This window comes from Spea bombifrons, chromosome 4, assembly GCF_027358695.1.
Source record: "Spea bombifrons isolate aSpeBom1 chromosome 4, aSpeBom1.2.pri, whole genome shotgun sequence".
NCBI lineage: Eukaryota > Metazoa > Chordata > Amphibia > Anura > Pelobatidae > Spea > Spea bombifrons.
The window spans coordinates 104,041,385-104,055,967 of NC_071090.1; positions in this window are offsets into that span (position 1 = coordinate 104,041,385).

A 14,583-nucleotide genomic window follows, 5' to 3' on the forward strand; every position below is an offset into this window, starting at 1 on the left:
CTTCTGCAGGAAAGGACAGTCTACAAGTTCTCGATCAACTGACTTCCTCCCACCTGTCATGAAAAGTCCCTTTTTTAATAGTTAGAATTCTTTATTTTTTGTGAATTCTCATCACAAAACCCAAATATTTTCTAATTCTGGACAGACATAAATCACACACACACACACAGCGATATACTTAATGTCCAGCCCGGTAGTGTCCTTCACCAGCTCTGGGTCGCAATCTTCTATGGAAGGTGTAATGAGGGAAGGGTGAAGCATATTGTGAGTACCTAGAGAGTCACAAGGAAATATGTGGAATCAGCTTTGAAATGTGGCTTTATTTTCAGCAATACCTGTTTTCACATACAGGGTGTCTAATGTCTGTTTAGGGATCCAGGGAGCAGGTGGCGAGTGTCGAGAGTAAATTGGAAAATGGAGGGGATAGTTTTGGAGAACGCCTGTGTGGGATTTTGTTGTGGATAGTATCAATCTTTTGCTTGAAGAATTCGGCAAAGTCTTCAGGGGCGCATGAAGGCAGGGAAACGAGGACAGAGGAAAGGATCAAATATAGAGAATAGGCAGTATGGATTCCAAGTCAAGATAATGACTCTCTTCCTAGACTAAGTGCACTGTTAAAAGTGAACGGGGAGGTTAACAACAAGTAGTTAAACAGTGTTGAATATTTGCACAGTATGAACCTCAAATAAGCTTATGGAAAGGGATGGAGGTATGGGTATGTTCTATAAGTAGTGAAAGAAAGAAAGAAAGAAAGAAAGAAAGAAAGAAAGAAAGAAAGAAAGAAAGAAAGAAAGAAAGAAAGAAGCACACATTTGCCACCACCCCTGCAATCTGACATGGAGACCTGCGTGTGAGAAGGAAAGGTCTCCATGTCAGATTGCCGTTTCCACAGTTGAGTTATGTTGGGAAAGCTGTAGTGACTATGACTAGACCTTGCATTTATTTCTCATCCCTACGCTTAGTGGTGCCCTTTATAGCTTAACAAGCTGGCTAGGGCTCGAGATCGATGACCATAACTGAATCTTTGGGTTCGCTGGAGGCTGCAAGAATCAGAGCAGATTGATGGACATCCGAGTCAGCATTTGATCTCCAGGTAGTGGCTTTTGGCTCTGCCGGCTTTAGTTCTACTTGCTCCCTATAAACGTATGTGGCCTAAGATCTGCCTGTGCCATACCAGGGCTCGCTGATCCGCTTCTAAAACATGCACAAAAATGGAAAAAAGTAGAAAATGATTCACAAATGCACTCATTTCACAGATACCTGTAGGAAAAATTGGGATGTTCTTCTGGGAATTTCAACAGCACATGGCAAGTGCCGTGAATTTTCTGAGAAAGTTCCCAGTTCTTATACCCAACCTCTGTGTTACTATAGTCACATTTCATATTCATAGCTATGTATAGTAACATAGTAAATTAGGCTGGAAAAAAGAACATATCCTGCAATATTTACGAGATAAAATATGCAAAACCAATAAATTATCAAACAAACAAAATTCTGCCGCTATTAATTATCGTAGGACCATACCAACATTATTAATATAAAGAGATACCCTATATTTTATCTCTGTTCCTAAATCCTCTCTGATCACACCAAAATGTATAATTCAAAATGAGATATTATACCACCAAGATAGTTAATCACGATATCATTTACTGTGAAAACACAATCTAAAACAGGTAAAACAGCACATTGCATTAACATTTTACATCCTTGATACATTTTGAGGTTATAAGATGCAGTCTCATAAACCATCGTATGTAATAATGAAATATACTATTTTCCCCAAAGAAGGCATATGATTCTTCTATGTTGAAGAAGACAAGATTCACCTCTATTCAGAATAATAAAATATATTTTTCTATATACGAAATTTGCCAGGAGAAGATAGTAAACACGAAGATTATTAAGTAATAAAAGTAATCTGAGTTAAAATAATAATAAAACTCTTGGGAACCCAAAATTACTTATATAGCCATCTCTCCGTTTTCTCTTTACCATAATCTCCATCTATGGATTGGAATCCTCCATTGAGAATAAACTTCTTCATATATTAATAAAAATCCTTCATTTTGTGTTTGTATGTGTATAATATACATGTTTTCCAGCCCAAAAATATCTGACAGCCCTTCAAGTTCAACCATTCTACAAACCCATATTAACTGATCCAAAAGAAGGCAAAAAACCCTTCTTGACTTTGAGACAGTCCGACTCACGTTCGATCAACATTACCTTATCTACTTTTAATTTTAATCGTGATAACCCTGTTTGCATTTCATATCTAGAAAAAACCATCCAAACCTTTTTTTGAATAAATTGATTGAATTGGCGTCAATGACTTCACGTGGCAGTCTATTCGACAATTAAACCGCCCCGAAAAGTAAAGAAATTCTTTATGGGGCTTCCTACTTTTAAACCTTAAAAAATATGACCCAGGTGTAATAATGAATCAGTAAGTTTTGCAAAAGTATATTTTTTGCTTTCTTTGCAGCTGAACATAAGAAAAATTGGAACCAAACAAATAATCTTCATGTCTAGTGTGGAATGATATCGAGAAAATATGAACGGAGCTGCGGGAAAATATATTTGAAAAAGCAAGGTATTTGTCAAAAATGGAAAAACTGCAAATGTTTGGAGGGATGATTGAGTGGAAAGAAAAGCAGAAAAAGCAGACCAATAGCTGTGGGATAGAATATATTTATTTTCTGTAAGAACGTATAAAAGTAGTTGCATGAACCAAAACAAATATTACACTTAGGTTATGAAGCAATAGCAGAAAGGGGCACAATCCTGGCTCGTTTTGGTGAAGGGCCGACCCAAGTGTTCCTCCCTGATGGTGATAGTTCAATTAATGTACACTTACTAACTTCTCATTCCAATTGCTGAGATGCAATTGCCAATTTTGATGCCTTTGTGATGTCACAACTTGTCAGGACCATTGAGGCGCCACCAGTAGCGTACCTAGCGGGGGGCGGTCCGCACCGGATGCCGCTCATCAGGGGTGTGTAGTAATGTCCGCCGCTGGAGGACCAGGCTTTAACAGACCTCCGATACCGCTCCCTTGGGATCCGCGAGGCAACTGCTGCTGTGTGCCGGGGTTTGTTGTCAGATCCCGGGACACAACACTGAAGCCGTGCCCACCGCTGTCCGTGCCCTCTGACCCGGAAGAAGACAGAAGAAGAGGAGCGAAGAGCAGGAAAAGGAGCTGAATGCTATAAGGAGAAAAGAGTGGATTGGTATATGTGTGGATTGGTATATATGTGGATTAGTATATGTGTGGATTGGTATGTGTGGATTAGTATATATGTGGATTAGTATATGTGTGGATTAGTATATATGTGGATTAGTATATGTGTGGATTAGTATATGTGTGGATTGGTAGGTGTGGATTGGTAAGTGTGTGAGAGTGATGGGTGTTATGCTGTACCATTTCCAATGTCTTTTTCATTATATAATTATGCTCAAAAAGTACATCATAACTCCCATCACTCTATGCTGTTCCATACAGTGGCAGAGCTGGTAGAAAGAGGCCTTGCACCCCCACCGCAGGAGTCCTGAAACGTAAGTGAACTTCAAAGGGGGAGAGGGTAGATAGTTAGGAGGGGGTAGATAGGGAGAAGGGAGTGAGAAGGGGTAGATAGGGCAGAAGGGGGTGAGAAGGGGGTAGATAGGGCAGAAGGGGGTAGATAGGGCAGAAAGGAGTGAGAATGGGTAGATCGAGAGAAGGGAGGAAGGAGGGAAGCAAGAATATTGAAATAAAGAGTCAGAATGAGAGAGAGAAAATGAATGGATTAATGTGTGGATGAATTGTGTGAATGAGTGAAAGAATTAATGAATTTGTGAGAATGCATCAATTGTGTGAAAGAATAAATGATTGTGTGAATGAAAGTGAATTAGTGAGTGACTGTAAAAGTGTTTGTGTTAATCATAGGTGTATAATTGATTTGTCAAAAAGGCAAAGATGGTATAAGCAGGGTGTTTATGGGATAAAAATGGCACAGGCAGGGTGTTTATGGGACAAAGATGGCACAGGTAGCATGTTTATGGGACAAAGATTGCATACACTCGGCTGTTTGGGAACAATGCTGACTCATGCTGGGCTGTTTGGGGGCAAAGATGGCACGTCCTATGTGTGTGTGTAATTTGGGTGCTGGTCAGGTTCGCTGGCTTTGGGGTGTGCAATCTGATATATGCCTGTAATTTAGGGGGTTTTATCTATACCTTTACTGCTGAGTTTTTATGTATATATATATATATATATATATATATATATATATATATATATATATATACATATATATATATTGCTATTTTATTTTTTTTGTCCAATTTTAATGTGTTACTTACTTTTAATAAAAGTGTGAGATTTTTTTATGGTGTGGGGGGGGGTCATTTTAGGTTTTGGCCAAGTAAATGCTGAATTTTTGGTTTGAGTCCAGAATTTTCATTTTGGTGCATCCCTACTAAGCCAGACACTGAAGTGGTAGGCCTATACCACATCAATGTTTGGCTTAGTATATAGTGATAGGGGTTATGCTGCACTATTGTCAATGTCTGGCTCAGTGTTTAGTGATAGGGATTACGCTGTACTACTGTCAATGTCTGCCTCAGTATATAGTGATAGGTGTTATGCTGTACCACTGTCATTGTCTGCCTCAGTATATTGTGATAGGTGTTATGCTCTACCCCGTGAATGTGATATGCTCTACCCCGTGAATGTCTGCCTCAGTATATAGTGATAGGTGTAATGTTGTACCCGTCAATATCTGCCTCAGTATATAGTGATAGGAGTTATGCTGTACCCTTGTCAATGTCTGCCTCAGTATATAATGATAGGTGTAATGATGTACCCCGTCAATGTCTTGGGGGGGTGCCACATACAGGATCCGCCCCAGGTGCCAAATACTCTAGGTACGCCATTGGGCACCACTATTAGGGAGTCCGTTTGTAGAGATGGGCTCACACGGTTTAGAGAAGGACAACCATATACCACACAACCAGATTTGTGTGTCCCAAAAGGATCTGGTCCCCCGGCGACTGTCACCCTAGACACAGGTGCTGTAGAAAGATCCAGGTGATAAAGTAGACATGACAGGACAAGACCAGTGACCAACTGGAACATAAAAGTGCATGGAGAAGCAAACAACTGGAAAGGTGAGACACAAAACAGGTGCACAGGTCTAGTCACAAGACTAAGTAGCAATCAATTTTGGAGTCAACTGCACCCAATGTGGCGTTCTTACTTCACCCGGAGAGTTTCCAGGCATGGGTAAAACACTTTAAAATCTAGGCACACATTTTTGGAACAGAATTTTAGGAGGTTTAAAAAGTAGCAATACATGCATAGAGTTACATATATTACAGTCAATATGCATTCAGTTTGAAGAGGTGGATTACACAGACAAGTATTATGTTAGAGTGGATTAATTTCTTTCTTTCAAACTTCTGGAGTGGGGGGGGCATCTTCAATGGAGCCGTATTAAATACAAAACAAACTGTTATCACAAAAGGATATTTAAGGAAATGAATTAACCCAACAACAAGGTTTATTCACTAAACCATAAACTGCAGGTGAGATTAAATATTATATCTGGTTGAGTTAACTACACATAGTAAAGGACAAGGCCATTTGGCTTCTGTGAGACAGGGAAATTCTTGCCCCTCTGACCTTAAAATGCAACTAATTTCTTTTTTAGTTTTTGCATAATACAATGTTTTCAGGAAGCTGCATATTAGTCATAGAGTGACCGATAGAATGGCTCTGTGTTAATCACCCAGCCAGACACTTCTGACTAATGAAAGTCAATGGAGTAGCAGACCATTAGCATTGCCATAAAGAATCAGCTCAGTGTGGCGTATAACCAGGGGAAGTCACCCAAAATATCACGTGACTCACAACAATGGCTGCTTCCTATTCGTTTATTGCAACAAAATGAGATAAAATTAGGTTTGTGTCAATAAAAATATACAAATTATTGCCACTACATAATATAAAAGATAAAACTAATACCGTATCTAGCTCAAGGAGTCCCGGGGGACTTTAAGGTCGATGTAGCTTGTAGTCTGAAGGGCATCCATGGAGGTCAGCCTGGGCATGCTCCATGTTTTTTACGTTGGTGCAGTGTTACTCCATTCACTGTATATGACACTGGTAAGAGGAAAGAGGCACCTAGGCCCCTTAAACCATACTTCCTATCCCCCCTTTTCACAAGCCCTGGTCTCTGACTGACTGGTGGAAGACATTTTCCAGAATACTAGCACGTGGAATGGAGTGTGCACTCACACCACTGTGGAACCGGGTCGCCAAAGACTCTTGTGGTTCTCCTCTTCAGGGGAGGACAAAGAATGTCCAGCCTTGCTGCTGGCCTTTAGTCTGGAGTGGGAAGGAAGGGGTCGTATCTCCCATGGAAGGAGTAAGGCCTTTCTCCAGAAGAAAAGCCTGGGGACTTAGATATCCAATGTGGCCCCTTTGGCACTGTAGACTTCACCTTCCAATCACATGAAGCAATGCATCTTGGGCTTCAATAAAAAAAAAACTATTTTCACAGGTAAACCTGCTGGGGTAGTCATTCTTTATGGATAGTGGGACAGGCAAATAGTATTTATTTTGCAACAACCTGACACAAAAGTGTATTTATATAAACGTAAAAGCATCTGAATTTTGGACATGCGCAAAGCGGTTCACCGATCTCTGATTCACTCATAGTTTACTATAATATTCAGCGTGTTACTGTTCTCCCTCCATTGATGTTATTGCCCGGATTGAGAAATGGATTTTTCCACCGTTCCATATCTCTTTTGATGCATGATTGATGATCATCCGCAAGAATATATATATATTAGTACATGTGATACAATCGACAGGCACGTATCAAAGGAGAATTATCCTGGAACAAGATTTGTCCTCCAATCTCTGAAAACAAACACACCTAACCTCATAGCTCTTCATGTCTGAAATGTTTTATGATTAAAGCCTGGCCAAAGGGATTTATGAGTTGGTCCTCGGCAAGGGCAATTTGATAAAGGGCAATTTGTTGCTGTTTTGAAAGGTAGACATTTCCTTTCTCCTTGAAAATAATAATTAAAAAATAATAGCTTACGCTCTGATACTTTCCTTATAGTCATATCAGGGAGCTTTTTGGCTATAGATACCTGGAGCAAGCTCCTCGCGGGATGTGGCCAGGACTACTCGCTGATGTCAGTGGGTGGTCACGCCGATGTCACGGGGCACGCTCCCTTTTAAGTGGAGAATAGGCAGAGAGTGGGGGCGTATCAGGACCCCTCCCCCGCGACCCGGAGGATTCGGGTGTCGGCCAGGAAAGAAGTGCTTCTCCCAGAGTCTCGACACAAAACCTGGAGAGTTCCTAGGAATGCTTATAGTATCCGTAGGTGGTACCATAGGTGGTACTATCATATAGTTATAAAGTCCATCAAGTTCAACCCTTCTACCTAACCTTCCTACTCTTGATCCAAAAGAACGCAAAAAAAAACCCTAATTAAGCCACAAATGAACATGTATCATGTTCTCTCTTTTAAGGATGTGCAACACCCAATTTGGGGCCCGCACATCCAAAGCTCCCATTGAATTGAGCCCCTGGTCAGAAACCAGCTTGGATATTTGGACTGTCCAAATAAATTTAAGGCTGTTGGATTGTATGACTTGCCAGCTGTGCTCATAGAATTCTGTGACACTACAGATAGGGTTGTAGGATCATTCAACCGATTGATGGCCACATTTATTTTTTTTATCTCTATTCCCAAATGCTGAAAAGTATTCATATATTTTCTCATAGCTGATCATCATAAATACACCACACCTCTAGCAAGCAGGGCCTCTAAACTATGTTTCCTCTCTGTTTCGTGGTGTCATAAACGTGTACTGTGTTTCATAATCTGTTGGCACTATATTAATATATATAATTATAGTTCTGTAGCCTTCCCACTATTACTACACACTTAATCTATGAAGACACGAGTAAGTAGCCTGCAGCTCTACAGCTGGTGAGAAAAATGACTCCCATGCTTCTGTGCAGAGGTTCATGGGAGTTGTAGCGTATCACCAGCCTGAGAAACGCAGGTATCTAAAATATATTTTATTAGATTACTGCTACCTTTTAAAGCCTAAGGCCAAGGGCAATAATAAAGGAGACAGGTGGCAGGAATGCCGTTTTTGCACTATTTTCCGTGTTGGATTTTCTGGTTAGTTGGAAGGATGAGCCGATTACATGGGCCAAATGTTCCTTATATGTTGTTAGCCTCTATGATAAGACATCCAGGATTGAGAAGATGAAACCTGCAGAGTCTGAACTGTTAAATCTTGGGTTTTTTCCAAAGCGCTTGGTTTTCTTTCAAAATAAAATCTCAGCACCGAGAGCAAATCTGTTGGATTTATAGGGAGATTTGTTTCTAAGGCAGAAGACGTGAGCTGATGTTCTAAAGACATCTAAGCCAGACATCAAACGAGTCTACTAGCAACATCATACTGCCCTCTATAGGACATTCGTGTTGTTACAACCAAAAGTACAGTAAGTCAATAGCCCTATTTGGTTCTGTTTATTACTAAACATATTTAAACCCACCGCAAGAGATAAAACCACTAAAAAATGGAAGCATAACTTCCTCTATTACATAATAAAAAATATAAAAAAAATCATCAGAATATTTTACTTTACATAAGAATGTGGTGCACCTCCAGTCTGCAGCAGGCTTTAATGTTCTTTGGTAACTTGGTGAATGGTTTTGGGAAGAAGGCCAACTAATAAGAGTAAGAGGCTTTAGACGTGTCTCTGCAGGCAAGAAGAAGGGATACATTTTTTCTTGAAAGATAAGAAAATAGTTGTAAGTGAAGGAATGTCTTATTTGATGGATATCTCAGCGTTATCTGTAGCTGACTTGATGTTGGCCAAGGCTTCTGGCCAAGACTATTTTTAAGGCAGGGTAAAAGCAGCAGCTGCCCAGAGCCCAAAGCCTTCAGAAAGTGACCCTGGAAACCAACGAAGGAGGATGCTAGAAAAAGCAAAGAGGTGGGATGAAAGGAGGAAAGGGAAGGAACATGTTAATGCAAGGGTATTTAGGTGGTGGGACGGGGCAAGGCAAAAAAAGGTAGATTGAGGTGCTTTAATGACTCCTACAAGAAGAGTTTTGCCCAGGGTAAGGTTTAGGCCATTAAGGGAATAAGTGAGCCAATAAGACAATTGCTTGAAATAAAAGTTAACTTTGCAGTGGTCTCCAACTGGTCTCTGCAGTGGTCTCCAACCCCTCTATTGCTGCAAACAATTCCCCAACCCACGTCCCATTCTCGTGGGGGTTTGTATCCCACAATAGGTCATCACTTACCACCTGTAGCCGCAAACCATGTTGGAATTGTTATTCATGGTAACATGAAAACATAGACTTTGACGGCAGAAGAGAACTGTTCGGCCCAACTAATCTGCCCATTTTCCCAATGTAAAAACTTAATCAGTCCTTGGTTTCATCTTAGCACAATGTCTGCAAAGAGGGAGGGGGGACCAACTACATATTACTGTTTATGTATTTAGAATGTGATAGAATATACGCATAGTATAGAATGCAAGGGTATGCAAATTTAAAACAGGTTGAAAACATCAGATTCAGTAACCTATGTGTTGCTGATAAATCCCAAATACCAGTTCCAATTTGAAAAATTAACTTTGCATCCTGATGCAATGTGCCTGTCAACTCCCCTACCTACATCAAACAAATGAGAAAAAAAAAAAACCCTACAGCCCATTAACCTTAGGAGGGCTGACAATTGCCCCCTTTACCCCACACCATATGTGCTAGATTGGGGGGGTAGTGCAATCTAGCAAAATGAGTATGAGTTAAATCCTCCATCTTTAAAAAAAAAAACAAACATTAGCTACAACTATGAACGTATGCGTGACATTTTTTTTCTTCAAATACTTTTTCTCATTTGTTTAAAAGTAATATTGGTGGTTACCAAGTATAACCCTATGAGGAGTTTATGAAAGGGGGTAGTCAAGGGCTTTAGATGTTCCGATAATATGCAAATAGCCTCTAATAATTTCTCATCAATTGGGTCAGCTTTTTTTTTTTCTTCTTCATAGCGAATAAATAAACTGTGTAGACATTAAACAAATTATTTATGCCTCACAATAGCAGTGCAATTAAAATAAAATACATTTCCCGGCAAAGAAGAGATTTTCTTGCTGTCTAATTGTCTTACAAATACCAAGGCTGAGAACGGCCTTATCTGATCTAAAAGCAATTTCACCAGTTAGAATGAATATTAGAGGGCAGAGTTTTTACTGATTGATCCACTGTGGGTGCTTTGTCTGCGCTCCGACACTTGTAATAGAGATAAATTAGATCGTTTCCATGCACTTATTGCTGGGTACTTCATTATCCTGCTATTCTATGTGGTTAAGGGCAGGGCTGGTTTAGCGCTTAAATGGTCACCTCCATATTTGATTGCTAATGTCAATTACTTGTTTTTTGGGTTAATGGAAACATTTTATTTAATAACCAATTTTAAACAAAGCTACGCGAGACAAAAGTCACACATATTCTTATCAACGTGTCGTGTGGCATCATTTAAGCTGGTACTTCTTTTAAAGTATTTATCGCTTCCTTCTGGGAGTCAGCAGTGGAGGTACATGATGTCATGGAGTTTCCCCTCAACGTTAGGTGCACAACTATTAATTTATGCAAGAGGCCATACTAGGCTTCAAGGAACCTTAGGCAAAAGTCCAAGCCAGCCACTGTATATTTCAAAGGATTTACACCTCTAACTTGCACATAGCTAAACCGGACAATGTAATGACAATTGACCGTGGAGCGCCAAGTATGACATCTCAACGTCAAACCTCTGTGAGACATTTATCTTTGCCCTCACTTTGCCAAGTTTTGCCTTTTTTTCTACCCTCCCACAGCTTGATTCTACCCCCTTCAAACTCCCTGGGACCACATATCTAGCATGTAATGCTGTGTGTATGAGTACAATTCAGCTCATAAAGGAGGGAAGGAGCATGAGCCAGAAGCCGCAAGCATTTGAAGCGCGTCTGCCCTTAGCTCATTAAGCATTTACTGAAGGACTTGTGCATCCAAAGGGCAAGTTCAGTTCATTTAAGCTTGGTGGCTGACGTGCTCCACTACAGCCTGCACATCCATCCAAACTCAAAGACAACCACACCATCCTGCAATTAACTAAATCAGCTGCATTTTGCATGTTCCTGCACCTATGCATTACACAGTGCGTCTGTTTTTTGTGTATTCCTGGGGGTACATCTGGCAGGGCCAGGGGTAATCAGTACCTGATCTCTGAAAAAACAACATACTGCATGTTCTAATTAAAAAAGGTATACTATCGAGTCTGACCAGTGCAAAGTTAACACCATTTAAGAGCATACAAATTGTGTTTATTACAATATTGTGAATATCAATTACAACTACATATAACTCACAGACCAAATAAGTGATCTGTTGTCTTGTTCCCCCAGAATTAAATTAGCATTTTTCGAAAAGAAAATACAACAGAAAATACTGACCCCTAGTGGTACCGGAGACACCTAACCAAGCTTCTCAATTGTCACTCTTGCAAATAAACAGGTTCTTCACATATTCGTCACAAAAATAACAGCTCCAAGATGACAATTTCAATATAGCTGGAATAACCAGTATTGGCTAGAGCTGGACTTGAGCCCAGCACCCCACTCACCAAGAATTGAGATCAAGACGGAGGCAAACCTGCTGCTTGTTAAGCTTTTTGGTGTATAGAGTCTTGTGGAGTATCTTGTCCAGCTTGGCTCTCCCACTTTTTTCAATCCAACAGCCTCTCTAATAGCTAATGCATATTAGCATACTTTGCAAGTTCAATCCAAAGAGAAAAAATCTTGCAAGGCAAATAACTGGGGGTCAGGAAGCGAGAACATTCATAGAGGGCTTCCAATGATTCCTTCTGCACTGATGTTGGACGAGAAGGCCTGGCTCACAATCACCATTGTAAAGGTGTTGGAGAGGGTTGAGGCCAGGGCTCTATATGGGACAGTCAAGTTCCATACAACCATATATTTATGGACCCTGCTATGTGCACAGTCATGCTGGAGGGTCAAGTTGGAAGCATATCTAGAATTGACAGACTAAGACAAACCGATACATTAGGTTGAGAGAACGAGTATGAATGTGTATGCGATGCCTTGAATTGCAACACTGGTTTAAAAGACACAGACATGATTATACATCAGTGTTTGTATGAGCAGTTATGACAAGGGTAATAAGTTGGACAGTTTTCACTGTGCAGGTGGTACAAACAGTATGGTTTTCTGTAGTAATCACTGGTTCACTTACTGCATTCTGCTAACAGGTTTCACTCAGCAAACTTGCACCATGAGATGGGGTGACCGGTAAGAACTTGACCAGCTTTTCTCACGGAACTTAAAGAACCGTTGCAGTTAACTATGTATAGCGCAATTCATTAATTTAAGCTACCTATATATCTTGAGCTTTGTCATGCCCCTCGCAGCCTTACCTGTTCTCCCCAGCCGTCCTGCTTCACGGCAGGCCTCGCAAAAGCTCGGCAATTGCGAAGTAGGGCGAAGCGAAGGACTAATAGCGGCCCAAAACCGCAGCCTAAAGTTACAACAGACTCCAGGGAAGACTTCCAGGTGTTGCCCTGAGCTCAGCATAATGTTGCACACCTGTCGAGGGGAGGTAAAGCCTGACTCCACCATCAGCTATCCACCAATGATGTCCACACACAGAAACAGTGAACCAGGTGCTGTGGAATCACTCCTCTCTGGAGACCCTCTATTGGATTCTCCGTAACTTTCCTATTGGATTACCGTTTTCCCTGATCGCCGCCTGCCCCTGACCTATTGGGACTGTTCATGACATCGTTTTGGACAATCCTCTGCTCTTACGCTCCATACCCAATCATGACAAACTTGTTGTATGTTGGCGTCATCTTTTTGTAGACACTAGTTTAAAAGTTAGCTTAAACAAATATAGAACGCGATACTGCGATGAACTGTTCTCCTTCAAATTCATGTCACTGGGGTCTCTTACCCACTTTCAGCGGCTAGGCACATTCAGGATGAAATCCACCGCGCAAAAGGTGTAGGTGTTGCACATAAGAATTCCACTAATTGTTCACTTGTACACACACACTTTTTTTTTTTTATTGTGACACAAGTTGTTTGTACAGAACCATTGTGTATTTTTTTTCCTTTCTTAAAAATAAAAAAGTTTAACACCACAATTAAACATGTATAGCCAAACCACTAAGTTAGCATAATAAACATTTTGTTGAGTACAAGTCACATGGAAGAACTTGATAGGCGTTGGCATTAACTCCTGCAAGTAACATTACTGCGGAAGTAAACCTCTCCGGCTGTACGTTCACTTAATGCAGTTACAATAAGCAGGGAACCGCGACATGCAAGGTAAAGTCAATATCCTTGGCTATGCAGATCTACACGGACTGGGACCCCCCAAATGGAAGTGATACACTTTAGCCATTTTTTTTTAAAAATAACTTATTCATGCAACCGCCAGGGATCTTTCAGATACTGTTAGAAATTTGATGGAGTGTAATCGCACATCGTTGATGTGTTGCAGGAAACTGGGCTGTAATGAACCAAGTGCCATGTTAAACAGTGAGGTGAAGACTATTCCCACACAACTAAGACATCTAACATTGGCTATTACAGAGGACAACCCTTTGTGTTTTTCAGAAAGAAAAGGTTGAGTTGGGCGTTACATAGTTTTGGTTTGTGGTTTTGTGTTTACTAAACCATGAGTTTATCGGGGACCTGGAAGTTTTGCTTTACGGTCTTCACTAGACATTATGAAGGGCCAAGCTCTCACAAATCTTTCCGGTAAAGAAAGGGAAAAGGTTAAGTTACGTACAAAGGTGTTCAACTTCAGGATCTTGGTGGCCATCATCCTGACAGAGAGTTATCTAATTACTACAGAGCCAAACCGTTCATGTTGCTCTAAACTTTGTTGAGTAGCCCTTGAAAAGTAGAGATGAAGAACACAGCATTCAGACAAATTCAAATCTGCAAAGAAAACCTATAATCAGGATTACAACCATAGTTACACAGTCATGCGCAACTCTTGTAACTCATCCCTGGCTTTGTTTTGGAAGGATTTTGCAGAAGTCTCTAGTAGACTGGCCCTTAGTAAAAAATTGAAATCCTTATTCCTCCAAACCAGTTATTTTTCAATTAGGGTATTAAAATGGAGATTTTTGTATATGTTGTTCGTTAGTAGGAGGCACAGATCAGCCAGGGACTGCACCCCAAACTTGCATCATAGTAATAAAAAAAAAAAACACAAATTCAGTATTTAAGGTATTCAGTTTCCCATGTTCAACCGCAACAGATCATAAAACAATTTTAAACAGACGCTGGCGATACAACTCAAGGAAATAAGGCAAGTTTTCATTTCCATGAACATATCACCAAAGAAATAAAACCTAAGAAGTGCTTTCAGTATTTAAGTTTGCACCTTGTGTTTGGGTAGGGAGAAACAAAACTTTGCAATGTTCTTATGAACTAGGAATATCTTAAAATAACAAAAAAATACAAAACAATAATGAAAAAA